The following is a 17,568-nucleotide window of genomic DNA, read 5'->3' as shown; positions in this document are numbered from 1 at the left end:
TATATAAATGACTCTTTGTTTGAATATTTTATACTAGGAATCTTTTTCAGTGAGTGTCTTTAAAAAAAAAAAAGCATAAAACCTAATTTTATATATTCCTGGAATAGAGGGAGAGTAACTTCTCAGCTTGCTTAAAGTTTGTAAGACATTTTAAAAAATTATTTCTCAAGCTCTTGTGGAAATCAAACATCACTTCCAGGATAAAGACTTATCTGACCCTTCAAATTGAAATTTTCTGATTCAAATTATGTTAAAACTTTCTTGGGAGACTTTCATATTTGACCTTGAATAATAATAATAGATGTGTGTGTGAAAGTAAATTCCTTATTAGATTACAGACGCTAATTGAAAAAGATTCATTTTACTGTAATATGACATATTGTAGGCTTGCAATTATCTGGTAAAAAGATAGCATTTAAATGAATTCAAACACATTTGCTAAATGTTATTATCTGTCTACATTTATAGTAGGCATTTTTAATGAAATCCCCGATGGAACTGAGAAAAATTCTTGGATAGATTCCTGATTTTTTAAAAATAAAACTGTTGCTGTTAATCCTGTTTCTGTCTATGACTAGATTCTAAAATTTTGAAACAAGACCCACTGGTAGAATTAGCATGAAGCAGTATGTGAGGTGAACCACATACCAAGGATTACCAAAATTACAAGGATTGTGCGTTTTTTATGTGGCATATTACCAGTATCTGTCAGAACTGAATTTTTCACTTAATACGAACTCATAAATTCAAACTTTCAGAAATAGCCCATTAATCTTCAGTACAGTATATTATAATGTTTCTCAAGGGACCAAGGCTCATAAGTTGATTTTCACCATGTGTAGTCCTTTTTCTCGTTGTCCTTCACTGCGTCTTATGCTTCTCCTTTTCTATCTCTGAAGTACGCCTGTGGGACTAGTTAAACCAAGACAGAACATTCACCTCCTGACTACTTCAGTCCTTGAGAAGAATCTAACACAGAGAAGGAAAAGAAGAAAGAAAAACCAGAAAGGGTTAGAAAAATCCAAATTAGAAAAGGAAAATCATAGACAATTACCACAATTCAAAGGTACCAGTAAAAGTTGGTATACATATTATTTCAAACCCAAGTGACAAAATTAGGCACCCATTGGAAAAGTATGTAAGAACATACACATTTTTAGTGAGCTAACAGCCATTTGGTAAGTGTTTCACAGGACTCATAAACAAATCACCTTTATATTCCTTTAATCTTAATAAAAACTCTTTGAGTTGATGTCATCAAAATCCCCATGTTTTTGATGAACATTCTATAGTACAAAGAGATAAAGAAACTTACTGGTGGTCACATATCAAGGTAAATCATGTATTCTTTAACAATCAATTATCAAATGCATGGGAGTTATACCTAGAGATTGTCTTATGCTGGTATAATTGCTATATAAAGACACGCATTACGACAAAATTCTTAGGTGAATTCCCCAAAATCCCATTTCACTGTCCCCTACCCATACTCTTCTGCTTTCTTCTGCACTAGACAGAAGAATCTTCACTTACGTGTCATGTGAGCTCCAAACCATTCATGTTTAATGAATAGTTAGCTCGATATAATCCCAAATTATAAGGCATATTCTTTCTTTCCCTATTCAGAATTTTTCAAAGACTAAAAAAAGGATGACTGGATTAACATTTGGAGGAAGAATGATGACACGTATAGTTCATAACGCTTTTATATACAACATATGAAGGAAGTACACAAGGTTCTAATTTTTTATGCCAGCTCTCTCACTAAGTATCAGTCATAACTGGCATAGCTAAGGAAATGGTTCTGGTCTATTCAATAATATTTTCCTTATTTTCCAAATCCTATGGCCTGCATTTTCATTAGGCTTCTTGCTTCAGCACTCAAATTACTCTGTTTTCATTTTGTTTATGCTTTTTTTCAAATAACAGCTTTTAATAACAGAGCTTTTATTGGATTTCTAACAAATGTTTAATTCCCTCTAATATGCTGCAGCCATGCCTGACTCACCCTTACTTTCTCTCTAATTGGAGAAATTTTTGCCCGAATTTGTGTATTCGTTGGTGGTTCTATTTATTAAGCATCAACAATTTTCTGTACTGTGCAAATGGAATGGTTAATAGTGTTGCTAATCAACTTGATATGCCAGAACTTCCTTTTTATCCAGAGAACTAAAAAGAAGAAATAGAGGACAACTGAGTCAAACTGACATATCAATAAGCCTTCACGGCCCTAAGACCTCTGCCCCTGCAGAAAAGAAACAAGTCATGCTGACATCAACACATTTACTTATCTTCACAAGATAGCCCTGCTCCTGCAGAGGCATCCTGCCTGTCCAAGTTGCAATATTAATGAAACATGGCCCAAGGATATCCCACCCCAAGCAACTCATGTAACTCACTCTCCCTTGCTTTCCCTCTCCATTCCCATACCCACCCCCTTTGTTTCTAGCTGCTATATATACTGCCTGCCTAAAATTGGCCTTTTGAGTAGTAACTTTTTGGTGTTGTTCCGCATCAATTGAACTTTAGTTCAATACACTTCTATACTTTTGTTTTCAAAGTCTCTTTTGAGCAAAACAGTACGAAAGACAGATGATCGAAGAACCTGTCTAGTGTTGAGATAATTCTCTACATAGGCATCTCAGGGTTATTGTTTAAGTTCTGCTAAAGCTATGATGGGAAGATTTATATGATCACATCAGATAGTTTTGTTTTCACTTAAAAAGGGAAAAAAATGAAATGAGAATATCTGAGGGTGGGGACTTTGGAGGGCAAGAGTGGTCATTCCATTTCTATCTGTTTGTTGATATCTTAGTCCTTGATAGAATAGGGTAAATAGCTGATTTCTGAACATTATGAATTTCTGTCTGTAACACTATGTGCTGTAAGACAATAAAGCAGTATCTCAACATCTTCAAAGTTTCGATATTAAGGAATAAACTTCTGAACTCTAAATTCCATTTGTCACTTTTCACTATCTGTGAGCTTGGAAAAATTATCTACTATCTAGAAAGATTAACTTCAATCTAGAAATCTATTAATAGAGAAATGAGAAAAGTATAAATATATATATATATCAGAAAATATGAGAGAAAAGTTAAGTAACTGGGAATTTTTAGAGGATGCAATAAGCTAAAAAATAAAACAAATTTTAGACAAATATTTCCCTGATGTGAATAGAAAACTGAGGTTTCAGATTTAATAGGCCCATTGCATCCTAAGAAAAGACTATAAATAATAAATTATGTAAATCTTTCAAAGCAAGGCTAAATCCCAGATATGAAGTGTAAATATCATCAAAGACTTTTCGACTGCGGCACTGAATGCTCAAAAATAATAAAGCAGAGTGACGCACCTGTGGCTCAATGGCAGAATTCTCGCCTGCTGTGCCAGAGACCTCAGTTGGATTCCCAGAGCCTGCCCATGTAAAAAAAAATACAAAAATAAAAAGAAAGTAATAGAGCAACACCCTTAATTTTGTGACAAAAATACAAAATTGGAAAAAGCATTAAATATTAATTTTATGGCCAGCCCTGTATTGTATACATGAACTATGAAATGATCATTTTAAAAGGTAGAATTATCAACTCTAGTACAAATAAAAAACTAACATATTTCAGCGGTGTCATCAACTCATTAATTTATGAAGAAACCAGAAACATTTAAAAATTGGCTCAAAGAAGAATCCAAATAGTAGATGCATGTATAGGAAATCAGGAATCTGAAATAAATTTGCTTCATAAACGTGAAACTAGATTTTTGGGGGGAGTTTGATCAAATGTGCCTTCACTAGATAAATTTGGTTTTCTATGGAAAAGAATAATTTTCATTACTATACATTTTCTACATCTTCCTGAGTAGTAAAATACCTGACAGACAATAAAAGCTACAGACACCGTACAGCCATATAACTTAGAATGAGGCATCCTTTTTTATTGAGAAGGCACACTTTGGTTCATCTTAGAATCCTTAATTGAATTTAAATTAAGATTCAAAATTAGATTTTGGACACATAACATCTGAATATTTGCTTTCCATGCACAATTTTTTGATATATGGCAATTATACTGGTGCAATATGCAGATTCAATTAGAATTTTGTAGATGGAACTGGTCTGTGACAAATTTAAGAGATTATTTTAATGAGATGAAAGGAAATATCACATATGTTGCTTTTTTCCTGACCAATTTTCTTCTATTCCTGCTTCTAATAATGGCACACCTATTTCACTATAGAGGAATTATACCTCTGACAATTTTAGGCTATGTTCATATCTTTGAATTAATACCTTTACATAATGGTAAGTGTATAAATTTGAAGAAAAACAGCAAATACTTACCTGTATTTTAAGTACAATTATAGAAATGCAGTTCATAAGTAGTAGTGGGTCTGTAAAAAAGAATGAGGCCACTCTGTAACATTTGAGTATAAAATGTTTCCCAGTATGTATTAAGTTAGAAATTCAAGGTGGGTGAAGTATGATATAATTTGTGTTAAAATGTGTATTTGTGTGCATGTGTGTAGTTGCATAGCTGTAGACCATCTCTGGAATAACGTAAAGAGAAAGAAAGCAATGATTGTCCCTGGTGAGGAAGTTGAGAATTTGATATCATAAATGCAAAAGAAATTTACTTACCACTTGTAATTTTTCAATTTTATATGTAACCTACATAGCCAATTTACATTAAAATGCAATATTTTTTGAAACCAAAAGGTAAAGAATGGTAAAAGGTTTATGAGGCATATTAATATAACAATATTAACATGAGACAAAGTGTAAACCTAGGAGGGTCATTTTCTCAATGGTAAACAAAATCATTCGTGGGAAAACTATTTCATTTCTGAACCTATGTGAGTCTAAGAACATCATATCCTAATATATAAATCATTTAATATTACAAGGAGAAATGTTAAAAGCAAAAAGCTATAGAATAAAATCGGTGACAAATCTACCCTTCCCATTGCCCAATTGCTCAAGCATAAAATCTTGGAGAAATTTTTAACACACATCTAGTTCATCAGAAAATGCATGGCTTCAAAATATATACCTAACACAATTATTTTTCAACATTTCACAGTTACCACCAGGACCAAACCATCTTCTCCTATCTGGATTATTGCCACAGCTTCTGAAATGTTTTCCACAAAAGTTGGTATCCTGTCAAAATGAAATCAAATGGTTGTCTTCCTCTACTCCAAATTCTGCAATAGTTTCCCATTTCAAATAGTTATAGTCTTGTAGTCAGTTGTAGAATTTTTGTTATTTCCTTATGGATAAGACATGTATGTCACTGATAACTTCAAGTTTTTTGGCTTGAGTGATTGAAAGATGAATTTGTTATCAATTATATTGCATATGACACACTGAAGTACTTCATAAAGACTAATTGAATGAAAGATGAATGACTGAATGAATTAAGTTAATGCCATTTCTTTCTTAGAAAAAGAGAGGTCAGACAGGTTAAAAGGTGAGAACAGAATATGTAAATAATATTAGCATTAAAAATGATATAATACACGTAAGTAACACTGCTCCCTAAAATTATAGAAATGCTCTTTTCAATCACATATAGAAACCTTGCAGAAAATGATAGCATAAAAATCCACGAAAGGATTAGCAGTAAATGCTAAATAGTCTGCACCATGTATGGCTTTATGGTCATAATGCAATAGATTTAAGAGTAAGAGTATTATAACGCTTTGAATTAAGGAAACTAACATCTATATAATGTATAGATGAAAATTATACTATTGAAAATGGATGCAATAGTATTTAATAAAAGAATAGCAAACTTGAGCAATATACACAAAAAATAAGTAAAGTACATCAGGACCAAGGTAATATAAGTCAAATATATTTTTTAAGGTTATAAAAGAAAATCTATGTTAATGCTGTCAAGGTACCATGTTCATTGATAGAAAGAAGTCAATTCCTCCTTAATTAAGTAATTAATGGGCAATTCAACGTAATTTGATAAAAATTTAGATAGAGTTTTGTCCTAATATTTGAAACAAAAAAGAATATTTAGAATTGTAAGAAGAGCACAGAAGATAGTGAAGAAAATGTTGAACAAGTAGAAGCAGAGATAAATTATTCTACCTACTTAATATGAAAATAAGTCTATCATACTTAAAATAGCATGATACCTTGAAGCATTATTTACAAAAACCACAAAAAGTAAATTAAATGTTTTTCCATGAGGGGGTGCATAAGTAAATTGTTGTATTCTAGTATAAGACAATCTACATGGCTGAATAATATCTGAATTAAGAACTTGAATAAATCTTAGCTCTATAAATAATATTAAGTAAAAAAAGTAAATTTAAATTGCACATTAAATACAATTGATGTAAATCTTAAAAACACAGAACAGTACTTATTCTTACGAATGCAAACGTTTACATTTTAAAACATAAATGAAAAAGATAAACAGCAATTACAGAATAGGAGTGATATTTGGAATGAGACCAGGGACATGGGTGGGGAGATGTATGCTTACTGCATGATTACTATTTATTGTTAATCAAATAGAGATGAGCAAATTCAGAAATACGTTATTATTTTTTTTAAATATAAATGTTGGCTACCTGGATATATGTTATGTTTTAGTGCTTATTTTTCTGCAAGTTTGGAATATTCAATAGTTTAAAATAAAACTGATTTCAATCAAATAATTTGAAAGTTGGTATCATGTGGATAGAAATGGGTTTTATTGGGGATTGACACACTTCCTTTTTGAAGACTTAGACAAAACCTCTTATTTTTTTTCCTATTTTTCCCCTACTAGAGAGATCATATTGCCCAAGACAGCAAAACAAGTTATAGGTAATCAAGGAATCACACTATGTAATGTGTGTAAAAGTTTTGGTAACCTTGTATATTGCAACTTAGTCGGGTACTAACACTGATTATTTTTTTATGAATAAAATGACTGCAAGCAGTATTTCATCATAATCCATTAAACCATTGCCAGGTTTAGACTTCAGACTTCAAAATTGGTGCAACCTGGAAATCTGGTCTCTCAGCATAATATAAGCATCTGGAATCATAGACCCTGTGTGTGTGCATCTGTTGGGAATGCATTTTGTTTACGCAAATCCATTAAGCAAGGTTAGATTGATATGTGCATTACCTAGGTTAAAATGTTAAAGAGACATGAAGTTGTGAAAGGATGGGGAAATCCCTGACATGGGAATAGGGCAAATCATCAGCTTTTTCTGAGCAAGAAGTGAAGATGCCATAGAGAATTTAATTCTCTGTGATAAATGTTTAAAGGCAGAGTGAACAAGCAATGCAATTATAGAGTGCATTGTCTGACTTTTACAAACAAGAGGCTAGAGGCCCCTGAGCTGGGTTCAATTGAATAGAAGGACGCTGGTCAAATCTCTTCTCTACTTGGCTTTCTAAATACTTTATGACAATTGACTTTGTGTGCTTTGTAATTGGACCTGATGGCTCTGTAATTACTTTGTCTCAACAAACACGGAAATTGTGAATAGGTCTTATTTTTTCATTTGTGTTTTTCTGGCGAGTTCCTCCTTTGGGATGCTGTGTCTGTAGCAACTTGATGAGAGCCTGTTTGTGGGGGAAGAATGTATCAGTGATTGTTTATCTTTCTCATTTTGTTTTACTCAGGTTTGCTGCATAGGCATTGTAGCTCACCCTCCAATTCCCCAAGAAGACAGTAATGCCTTGACTGAATTTACCTTTGCTACTGGGTTATCGGAGATTAATGTTGGTGGGAAGTCTAATGTCAACTCTGCCTGGGAAGAGAGGGGTTCAACCAAAAGGCAGAGAAAGTCTTCAGAGACAAGATAAGGGACTGACTTTGTTTCCTAAAGCTTGTTAGATCAGCATGATTTATATAACTGCTCAGGCTACACAGTTTGTTTTGTGTATACATTTTTATGCCTCTCTGCGAACTACCTTGTAATGAAGCTATGCATTCCTACCCTACCTTTTCTGAATCCTTCAATATGATGCTACCCCCACATCACGGTTCTGTTTCCAGCTGGGTCAGTCCTGCGCTAGGCTTTGAGACATGCATTCATATATGCTTTTAAAATTAAGAAAAAGAAACCACAGTGTGAGATTGACAGCTGATACCAGTCATTTCTCAGTGGGATATGATTATTTAAACCTTGGTGACCCCAAAAAGTTCTATGCCATGACCCAAGCCAGGTCTAAATGTTTTCATTTCCTTTTTCACAGCATCCATATAAAGATCTCTTATTTTGTGTGATTGACACGATAATAAAGCAAAGATTACTGCTCAGAAAGAAGCAGAAATTTTTGGAATTTCAGAATGTCTTGAATGTCTGTTAATCGGTGTGTTATGTTTTTAATTACATATGGTACAAAATGATTTGACTCATAGTCAGACAGAAGTATATATTGGTTTTCACATCATTTTATATAAGGACTGTTGAATTTTTGTCATCATATTCCTAGGCAGTGTTTTTCACATTGAGTACTGAAATCATCTCGTGAGCTAGTCAGACCCAAATATCTGATTCAATGTGAATTTAATGGCACTTGAACACTTGTATTAAAACAAGAAAACTCAATGAACACCCCAAGTGATTATTAAATCTGTGGACAATATTTTGAGTAATACAGGCTAGAATTTCCTTACATGGTTACAGAAATACATAGATATTCTAATTTCTTATATAAGCAGCATAAATGACCGATGTTCATTAGGTACAGCTAAAGAAAACCAACAGTATTGAAAATATAATCTACGCAATGTTTTAGTCCATCTTAACAGAATTCAACTACAGATTTTTGTTGGTATGCTGAAAAATTTTATTTAATAGCCCCTCAATAAACAAACATACAAACAAAGTTCAAACAGAACCAAGCAAAAATGTTTTCAATGTTTTGCCAATGGACTAAAATAATAAAATAGTTTTATCTGCTCTTATGTCAGTATTGATTATTTCTAATTTAATTGTGTGCAGTTATGCCACGTTTACTAATAAATCTATAGACAAAGACAGGCATGACCTGTGTAAGAACAATGGGTCTAAAGAACCTTACAGGTCTGAGAGCTGAAAGGAGAATGATATGCTTGTATAGGGGAAGGTGTTTTGTGCAAATAGCTTGGGTGAAATCTAAAGCTGGCACAGAAACCAGCATCCTGAAAAAAATGAAACAACTAAACAAATGAAAGAAGTTCCCTAACGGGTGAACAGAGTGAACCATCAGGGTCCAATACCAGTAATTTTCTTTTTTTTATATATATCTATACTTTTATTATTAAATCCACTGCTTCTGGTATCAACAAATTCCCAGCTCTTAGAATGGCTGACCAGTTAATCAAGTCAGGGCTTTAGTACACTAATAGAAAGTAGAACTTGTATATTTTACAACAGCATTCAAATCCATGGTATTTCTGAATTCACTTCACATGCTCTTCAAACTGACTCAGGTTATAACCATGATAGACAGCATGAACCATATGAGATTAAGGAAAAACTTCAGTAGAGACTGGCAATTGTTTTCCTTGAAGATATCTGATATTGAGAAACCAGAAAAGTGTACAGGTTTGAGCCAGACCAGTCACCAGTTTTATGAGTTAGCACTGAATGATCCTGGAAGGAAGAGAGAAAGGGCAGATAATAACTGCAAGGTTTGATGTTGTAAACATGTATTATTATATACTGTCAAAATAACACGTCTGTGGAATTGTTTAAGTTTGGCTTTCTGTAGTTGGGTCAATTTGAATTATAAGTGGAGTCACATTTTATTTAAGGGTGATAATGTAAATCTAATGTACACATTAAATTTCAGATAAACTTATATTTAACCTTAAAAATTCCATTTATTTTTATCTTTGGAGATGAATGTATTCTTTGTCAACAAGTTCATTAGCCAGATTTCCCACAGGTATTATAAAAGATCTTTTCTTTCTCAGATAGAGCAATGAAGTGGTTGCCTGGGTAATATTTAGGTTCTAAATTGTACCCAAATTTCACATTTTTGAATTCTAGAATTCTTTAAGTCAATGGCAATAGCTAACATGTTTTGAGTATCACCAAGCACTGTATAAGAACCACCTCATTTACTTTTCCTGACAACAGTATTATTATACCAAATTTTCAGATGAAAAAAACTGAGGAAAGAAGAATCAAGTACGTGGAAAGGGGCAGAGATAAGACATGAAGACCTGATATCAAACTCCAGAATTCCTGTGGTAAACTGAATTCTAAAATGACTCCCTCTATGATTTCTTGGATGGAGAAATTGATGAATTTTACTCCCCTGATTAAGTTATGTTATATGGCATATGTGACCTTGGAAAAGGGAGATTGTCTGGGTGGCCTTGACGTAATAACATAGTCAATGAAAACCAAGTCAGAAATATACACTCTGACTGGCCTGGAAGGAAGCAAAGATCCTTTTCACTGTCTGCTGCTGACAGGGGCAGCCTCTAAGAACTGAGAGTAGATCCTGGCAACAACTCTCAGGGAATTGCGGACTTCAGTCCTCTACCTGCAAAGAACTGCATTCTGCCACAAAAATGAGCTGGGAAGCAGATTTACCCCTCCCCCAGAGCCTCCAGATTAGAACTCAGCCTGGGCAGCACCTTGATCTCAGGCTTGCGATAGTCTGAGCAGAGAACTAACCCACACCAGGCTGGACTTTTGACCTATAGAAATGTGAGCTAATGGGTGATTTAGGGTGCTAAATTTGTGGTAATTTTTTATACAGAAAAACAAAAGGAAAATGCCCCCTATGTTTTCCATGCCAATATGAGAGGAGTCTACTCACCTTGCATTTCTACACGCTAGTCCCTAAAAATGTAGAAATTAGTTCGGATTGCTTTACTGTCAATGTGAATTGATTTGCAGTTGGACAAGGGCAGTCATGAGTAGTATACGTGATTATTTCCGTAAGTACATTTGTTGACAATTGTTTTTCAAAGCCAAGTATCAAATGCTTCTCTACATTTCCTAACTGTGTCTTTATATCTGTGTAGTCCTATGGCAAAAAGTAACTATCACAGTCTTGACACCAACGTTCCAGAGGATCTCATTTTGTCTACCAGTTATCCCAGAAAATCTGTCCTACCCTTAGGAGCTGATCTAAATTTGCCTGTATCACACATTTTGCATTTTCTCCCCTCCTCTTTCCATATCATCTACTTTCATTTGTTTTTGTTTTTTTTTTTAATTAAATAACAAGAAAATAATGAAATATCCAATTTCTTTATCATCAGTGAATAGGACATCTTCATTTGGCATAGTCTGGTTAAATTTTATTTTCAAGTAAATTGGTAGGAGTGATCATCTAATTGATAGTTTTGTTATGACAGATGCTAGCATTGTTATTTACTATTTTCTTTTTACTTGAAATTATGCAGATCATTACCGAGCAACTAAGATCTACTGACTGATCATTCTTTAAGAGCTAAGAAATACTGTGAGTTCAAATGAGTTCAAATGTCTTACCCTAACTGATAATAATTAGATTGAAACTACTATTAATAAGGACAAACATGTAGAATTGTATTTCAACTTCTTATGATAAATTGTGGCATTTGTCATGAGTTATTAACAAATCTGCTTTCTAGCTGGATAAATAGCAGTATCATCATTACCAGCATTATATTGTAATTATTAGAGTACTTTCAAGCATCTCAAGTGGGAGATGCCTTGGAAGGAATTTACTTATTTGAGAAAAGCATACGAGATATAAAAGAGACAATAGAATAACTTAACTGGTTGGATATCTTTCTTAAGGGAACTTAAATCTTTATGAAACCTATATAAATTTGAAAAAGAAAAAAATATAAGTACTAATTAAATATTCTTATAAGGTTTACTGTAATAGAAATATTAGTATAAGTTCATTTATGAAATTTTGTGACATATGAACTCATTTCCATTGAACTAGGCATCATATATAAATGAATACCTTTGAAGCTAAAAATAATCTGAAGGTTTTCTATTCACCTCTCTCAATTTCCAGATAGGATAATTAAATCTATAGAGTCAATCAAGCAATCTAATACATATGTTTTGTTCAAAGCCAGGATAAAATATAGGCCTCACTTTGCATGATGCCTGGCTAAGGGACCCTCTACTCCACCATTTCCATTTCAGGAAAGTCAAGTCTTCCCTTCTATGCTGTGCCTTGGAGAGCCCATCCACTCTAATGTTGTCAAATGATATCTCTGCATCCATGACTTCCAAAGCAATGTTTTTCCTCCTGATCTGACATACAACTTCTAGATTCATATTTTCTACTGCCCTACTAGATTTTCAGCTATTGTCTCTTCCATCACCTTAAACTCATGGTTTTCAAAACTGAAGTTTTCAAAATTATACTTTTACATTTTGTGGAACTAGGTATATTATCATGAATGGACACAGCATTTTGCAGTTGTATGTCTGCATTATGCAACACTAATCACATCTTTGATTTATTTAAAGCAAAATCTTGACAGGAAATTCAGTTCTAGAATTAAGTCAGTTACTAAGGAAATGCAATCCTTCGTACAACATAACTTACTAGCATCTTTTGCAGAAACACGACGATATCCTCAAATTTTACAATTATACATATGCTTTTGTTATTAATGGATTTATAAAGTGAAGCTAACAGCAGCAGTTCCTCCTCCTCCCTCCCTCTTCTCTTTCCGCCCTCCTTCTCTATACCTCTCTTTTTCTCCCTCTCTCCCTCTAACTTTCTATCCCTCTAACCTTCTCTCTTTCCCTCCTTCCCTCCTCCCTCCCTCCCTCCTTCCCTTTCTTCTTTTTTTCAGTAGGAGTCTTTATATAGATTGAATCATGTCCCCCAGACGAGCACGCTCAAATTCTAATCTCCAGTCCATGATTGTGAACTCACATGTAAAGGAGATTGTTGAAGATGTTATTAGTTAAGATGGTGCCAAAATGAATTAGAATGGATCCTGATCCAACATGGCTAGAATCCTCATAAGGGGATAACATTTGGAAAGAGATACAGAAGAATGTGACAGAGACAGAGAAAGAGAGATGCAGCCATTTGATAGAGGCAGAGATTCAGTTATGGGTTGTGACAAGCCACAACCAGAACCCTGTAGACTCCAGAAGAAGGATGGCCCCATTCAAAACCATGACTTTGGACCTCTAGCCTCAAGAACTGTAAGACAATAAATTCCTAGGAATCTTTTTGCTCAACTAGTCTATGCTACTTTGTAGCAGCATGGGCAAATTAAAACACAAACCAGTATCCTACAATCCAGAAGTCTAACTGTTCTGAACCATCAGGAATCCTTCTCGTCCCTAGATTGACAGCACATAACACATCCTCTTCGGAGCTCAGGGGAAGTGCTCCTTGCATTGCTGTGTTAGAATAGATCTGTGATGACCACTTTATTAGTGCACTTGGGATATTGTCTTCCTACACAGCTCTAATATGTGCTCCTTGTGAAAAAGAACTTTGAATTCTCATTAAAAAAATTGCACTATAAATTATTATTGAATTAAATTTTTGCTTCTGATACAATTTCTGAATCAGGAAACTTGTTTAAAATGAAAGCATTAGCAGTTTTTTACTCTTGTGGTCTTTTCTCTGAATCACTGTCCTCTCACATTCTCTACTCCCCACCACTTGCACAACTGACTATCCAGTGTTATGCTGCAGTCACGACATCCCTTTTCATTAATTCAATAACGTTTTTTTATGCAAAGAACTGTGATAGAACATGTGGTTAATATGATGAATAAAACATAGCTCCTGCCCTCAAAGAACTTATAGTTTAATAGAGGAGACAGCAAACAATAGCCTGTGGGATAAATTTACAAAAACAGGTATATTAATTTTTGTTTCAAGACAGTTCTGGTCATTTAAATACATATTGTTTGTGACTGCTTCTGCATGACAAAGTTGTGACTGATACTGTATGACACGCAAAATCTAAAATAGTTATTGTCGGGCCCTTTACAGAAAAGGCTTACTGGCCTCTGCCCAGTAGACATTGCTGACATGCAAAGATAATAACAGCAGCATGTGAAAACTGGGCTTGAACATATTGTGGAATGGATAGTTTAACTACAACTGTGAGAATAAAGTAAGATTCCATGAGCACAGCTTATGTGGACTCTGAAAATTAAGAAGGCATTTGATTGAAAGAAATGTACTGGAGAGAAAGCAGTGGTTGATGGACATTTTAAAATGCTATCAAAGATAAAATACATATCCCTAACAAATGGATATCTAATTATGGCACAGTATTGGGGAAAGATTTTCCAGGCAATAATAGAAGGAGGTCTGTGGCAACTTTTAAAAGATATCACAGAGACCAGTTACTTCTACATGTTGGCAATATTGCTTACATGAATCTCTTCATACAAGCCATATCAAATATACGTTAGATCTTATTTATCATTAGCAATTATATCAATCATTAACATAAGCATTTACATTTTAAACTTACACAAAATAAGAGTTTGGGTTTGGTAAGTTTCTCAACTGGAAGGTAAGAGAAGAGACCAGATCTCAATCAAAGAAGCTTTAGTGTGAGGCTATGCACAAATGGGTTGAAGCCTAAGGTGGAGAGCACTGAGCAGGGAAAGGGACAGAACTTATATAGACGGATGGCAGGGTTAGGGAAAGGAAGGTGGGCAATTTTCATTGTCTAGCTTAGGAGTGAGAAATTGCAGACTAAGTGACCAGTTATCATAAGCTTGGTGCTACCAGGGCTGTAACTGCCTGAGGGTGGGGGTTGGATAAGGGGAGCTAACATAGGAATGCAGCTGCTGGAGGGTGGATGCAAGGGCAATCATGGGACTATGGTGTGAACAGGGGCAGGTTTGGTTTTGCAAGGGGCCTCCTGGAAGTTAGGGGTGAGGGAGTTTCTTGGAATGTTTGCTAAGGGAAGGTTTGTTCTTGGGGGGTGGGTAGTCTAACAACGTGAAGAAATAAAACTTTTTATAAGGAATGTGTTTAACTTAAATATGAACTTAATAATTTTAAAAAAGGGATTAAATAAATTTTCAGGGATTATTAAAGCCAACTCACGGAAAATAAAAGAGAAATACGTAATTAGCAAGATTTTTTTGGTTGTGTATACATTCTAAAGATGGTAACAAAGAGTAAATATTCATTTTGGTTCAAGAATGAAATCATATGTACTAGAATCATATCCTGGAATTAGCACTCTAACCTTTGATTAATTTGAAATTGTCATTATTGTTTTATTTGACGTGTCTCCACCATTTTATAATTTCACATGATGTCCCTCAGGTTGCGATTAAATATTTTTATTTACATTGTCTCCTAACTTGACTCCTGATTTTTATTTTACTTTTAATGTTGTGTTCATTTGCTTCCCGATATCTAAGGCAAAATTCCATAAATTGTATTTTCTTTATGGATTTGATGCTAATTAAGAATTTGCATAAAATTATTCTAATCAGTAGTTTAAGAACAAGAATAGCATACAAATAATAGGCTTCTAGTACAAAGAACATATTGTCTACATAATGTAATTGAAAATTATAAGAAAAAAATAGTGAAGAAGTCTTGCCATAAAAGTGTTTAACCCATTTTTGAAAATTAAAGGTTTTAGAGAAATTGTAATTGCCAAATAAAGTATTATAAAATGGTAGATTAGTTAAATCATTTTAAATAAAGTTTAACTACACTGTCTTATATATAAAATTATGGTTCTTGTGCATTTTAGAGTATTCTTGGAATTTTTAATTTTTATTCCTCCAATCCAAGTGAATAACATGAAAACAAACCTTTGATAAGAATAAAGCTATTATCCCAGCACTGAACTCATTTAGGTTCATTGGGGACAACAAATAATGCTATCTAATTAATTAGAATGACAGGAAACTGCATGACACATTTCTTATGGCTGGCTGGTTTAACATTCTAAAACCCTCCTGTTGATTAGAACTTGCATGTTTTAAATAGAAAAGGATGTTAGACATCCCATCTGTTGTGTAGCAGAGCTTCAGGAAAAAAAAAAAAGGTATACTCAAATCTTGATAAGTTCAAGTCAGCAGAACAAGACAAATGTAGCATCTTATCTGATACACAGCATAATAGGCTGACTAATTATTTCCAAAATTCTTTTGTTTTCCATCAGGTCACATTTAAGGAAATGACTATGTTTGTCACATTACAGAACACCTAGCTCAAGTCCAAAATATTTCCTCTCTGTGTATATGTGGTGCAATAGGTAGTCAAAGAAACGCATATTATTTATGATTATAGTGTTACACTCAGCACATTGTGCTATAATATAGACTATTACTCAGAGCTTCAGTCCCAAATATGTGCAGATCCTGAAAAAAATTTGTTAGAAAGCAATGCACTTAAAATACATACTTCTAGTACATGCCTGAAACACTCATGGGAAAACCATGTCCTTATATGTATGTATACTTCATATCTTTGACAAGTATATGCATAGAGATTTTTTACACTAAGTTATATTATCCATACATACAAATATGTATGCAAATGCATTTGGTTTGATGCAGTATTCTATAAAATATGAATAGGTAATTATGCTGTTTGCTACATGTTTGGTCAAAAACAAAATGGATCCAAACAAAACTGACCCAAAACCCACAATCATTTCACCAAAACAGGGTTAGCCAATGCTCACTGAGGAACATCTATAATGATGTAAAACACTCATACATATAGATCTACTGCTGAAAAATAACTATAATAATTTCTAAAAGGGAAATAAAAAGCAGCCTTTATACTTTTTCACTAAAACATTTTAATTCCATTGGAAATAGTTTTACTTAGGGTCAGAAGGATGGCTCAAAATAGAAAGCACTAGCTATAAAGTATCAAATTTGGCAGTCCATGACTAATTTCCAACTGATGTTCAAAGCAGGAAAAAGGACCAGTAGACCAAGGACAGAAGCTGGGGAGGATTTTTTCCTAGTACATAATAAAAGAGCAATGCTGGCAAATAAGTGCCATGAGCAAAATTCCAGCTAGTTGAGGCAAATCTGCCAAATGATCTATTATCTACCTATGAGGTAAAGATAGAATATCATCAATTAGGAAGTGGAACTAAATTAGAAAGCCAAAACATAAGTCATAGCTCTTCAAAAAAAAGGAGGAATTATTAAACATATAAACATAAGATGGAGAAAAAATATCAGCCAGTGTGATCTAAAAAATACATTAAGGTGCAAGTACATGAAACAAGAAATACACTGATATTCATTAACACTAGAAAACTACTTCATGGGGTATTCCTTCACTTTGACCTAATATGCTAAACCAGAATGGATGGGTTTTTTAAAGAGAAGACTAAAAAGAAACTGCCAGTTTTTTGGAGACTAATTATCTCTGCCTTGGATCTGTACTTTCCTAGATCATCCCACCATTTCTTCTCTTGTGGGATTTTTCCTACTAAATATTTCACAGATTTGCCACTGATTCCATTTCCAATTCCACAAAGCAAGTATCACATCCTTTCCTCATATGGAACTCATCACATATACCCATGCTTTTCCATAATCTTTCCTCTACTCTACAGATAGAATGAGATTTTAAGGCAGAATTTGAATTAACTGTCTCAGAGTAATTAGTCCTCT

At 33.8% G+C, this 17,568-nt stretch overlaps 1 long non-coding RNA gene across 2 annotated transcripts in view; it reads right to left on the bottom strand.

Annotated features, from left to right (window-relative positions):
* Positions 1-784: 784 nt before the first annotated feature.
* LOC143663552 (uncharacterized) overlaps positions 785-17,568 on the bottom strand; it is a 120,055-nt gene continuing 103,271 nt past the window's right edge. For both annotated transcript variants that reach the window (XR_013166028.1, XR_013166026.1), the window contains 3 exons: positions 4,340-4,389; positions 3,356-3,417; positions 785-969 (listed from right to left, as the gene is read on the bottom strand). This is a non-coding gene — a long non-coding RNA (uncharacterized LOC143663552). The remainder of the gene's footprint in view (positions 970-3,355; positions 3,418-4,339; positions 4,390-17,568) is intronic.

Source organism: Tamandua tetradactyla, chromosome 19 (assembly GCF_023851605.1).
Source record: "Tamandua tetradactyla isolate mTamTet1 chromosome 19, mTamTet1.pri, whole genome shotgun sequence".
Lineage (NCBI taxonomy): Eukaryota > Metazoa > Chordata > Mammalia > Pilosa > Myrmecophagidae > Tamandua > Tamandua tetradactyla.
The sequence above is the reverse complement of the archived record's forward strand: the minus strand, read 5'-3'. Positions and strand labels throughout refer to the sequence as shown.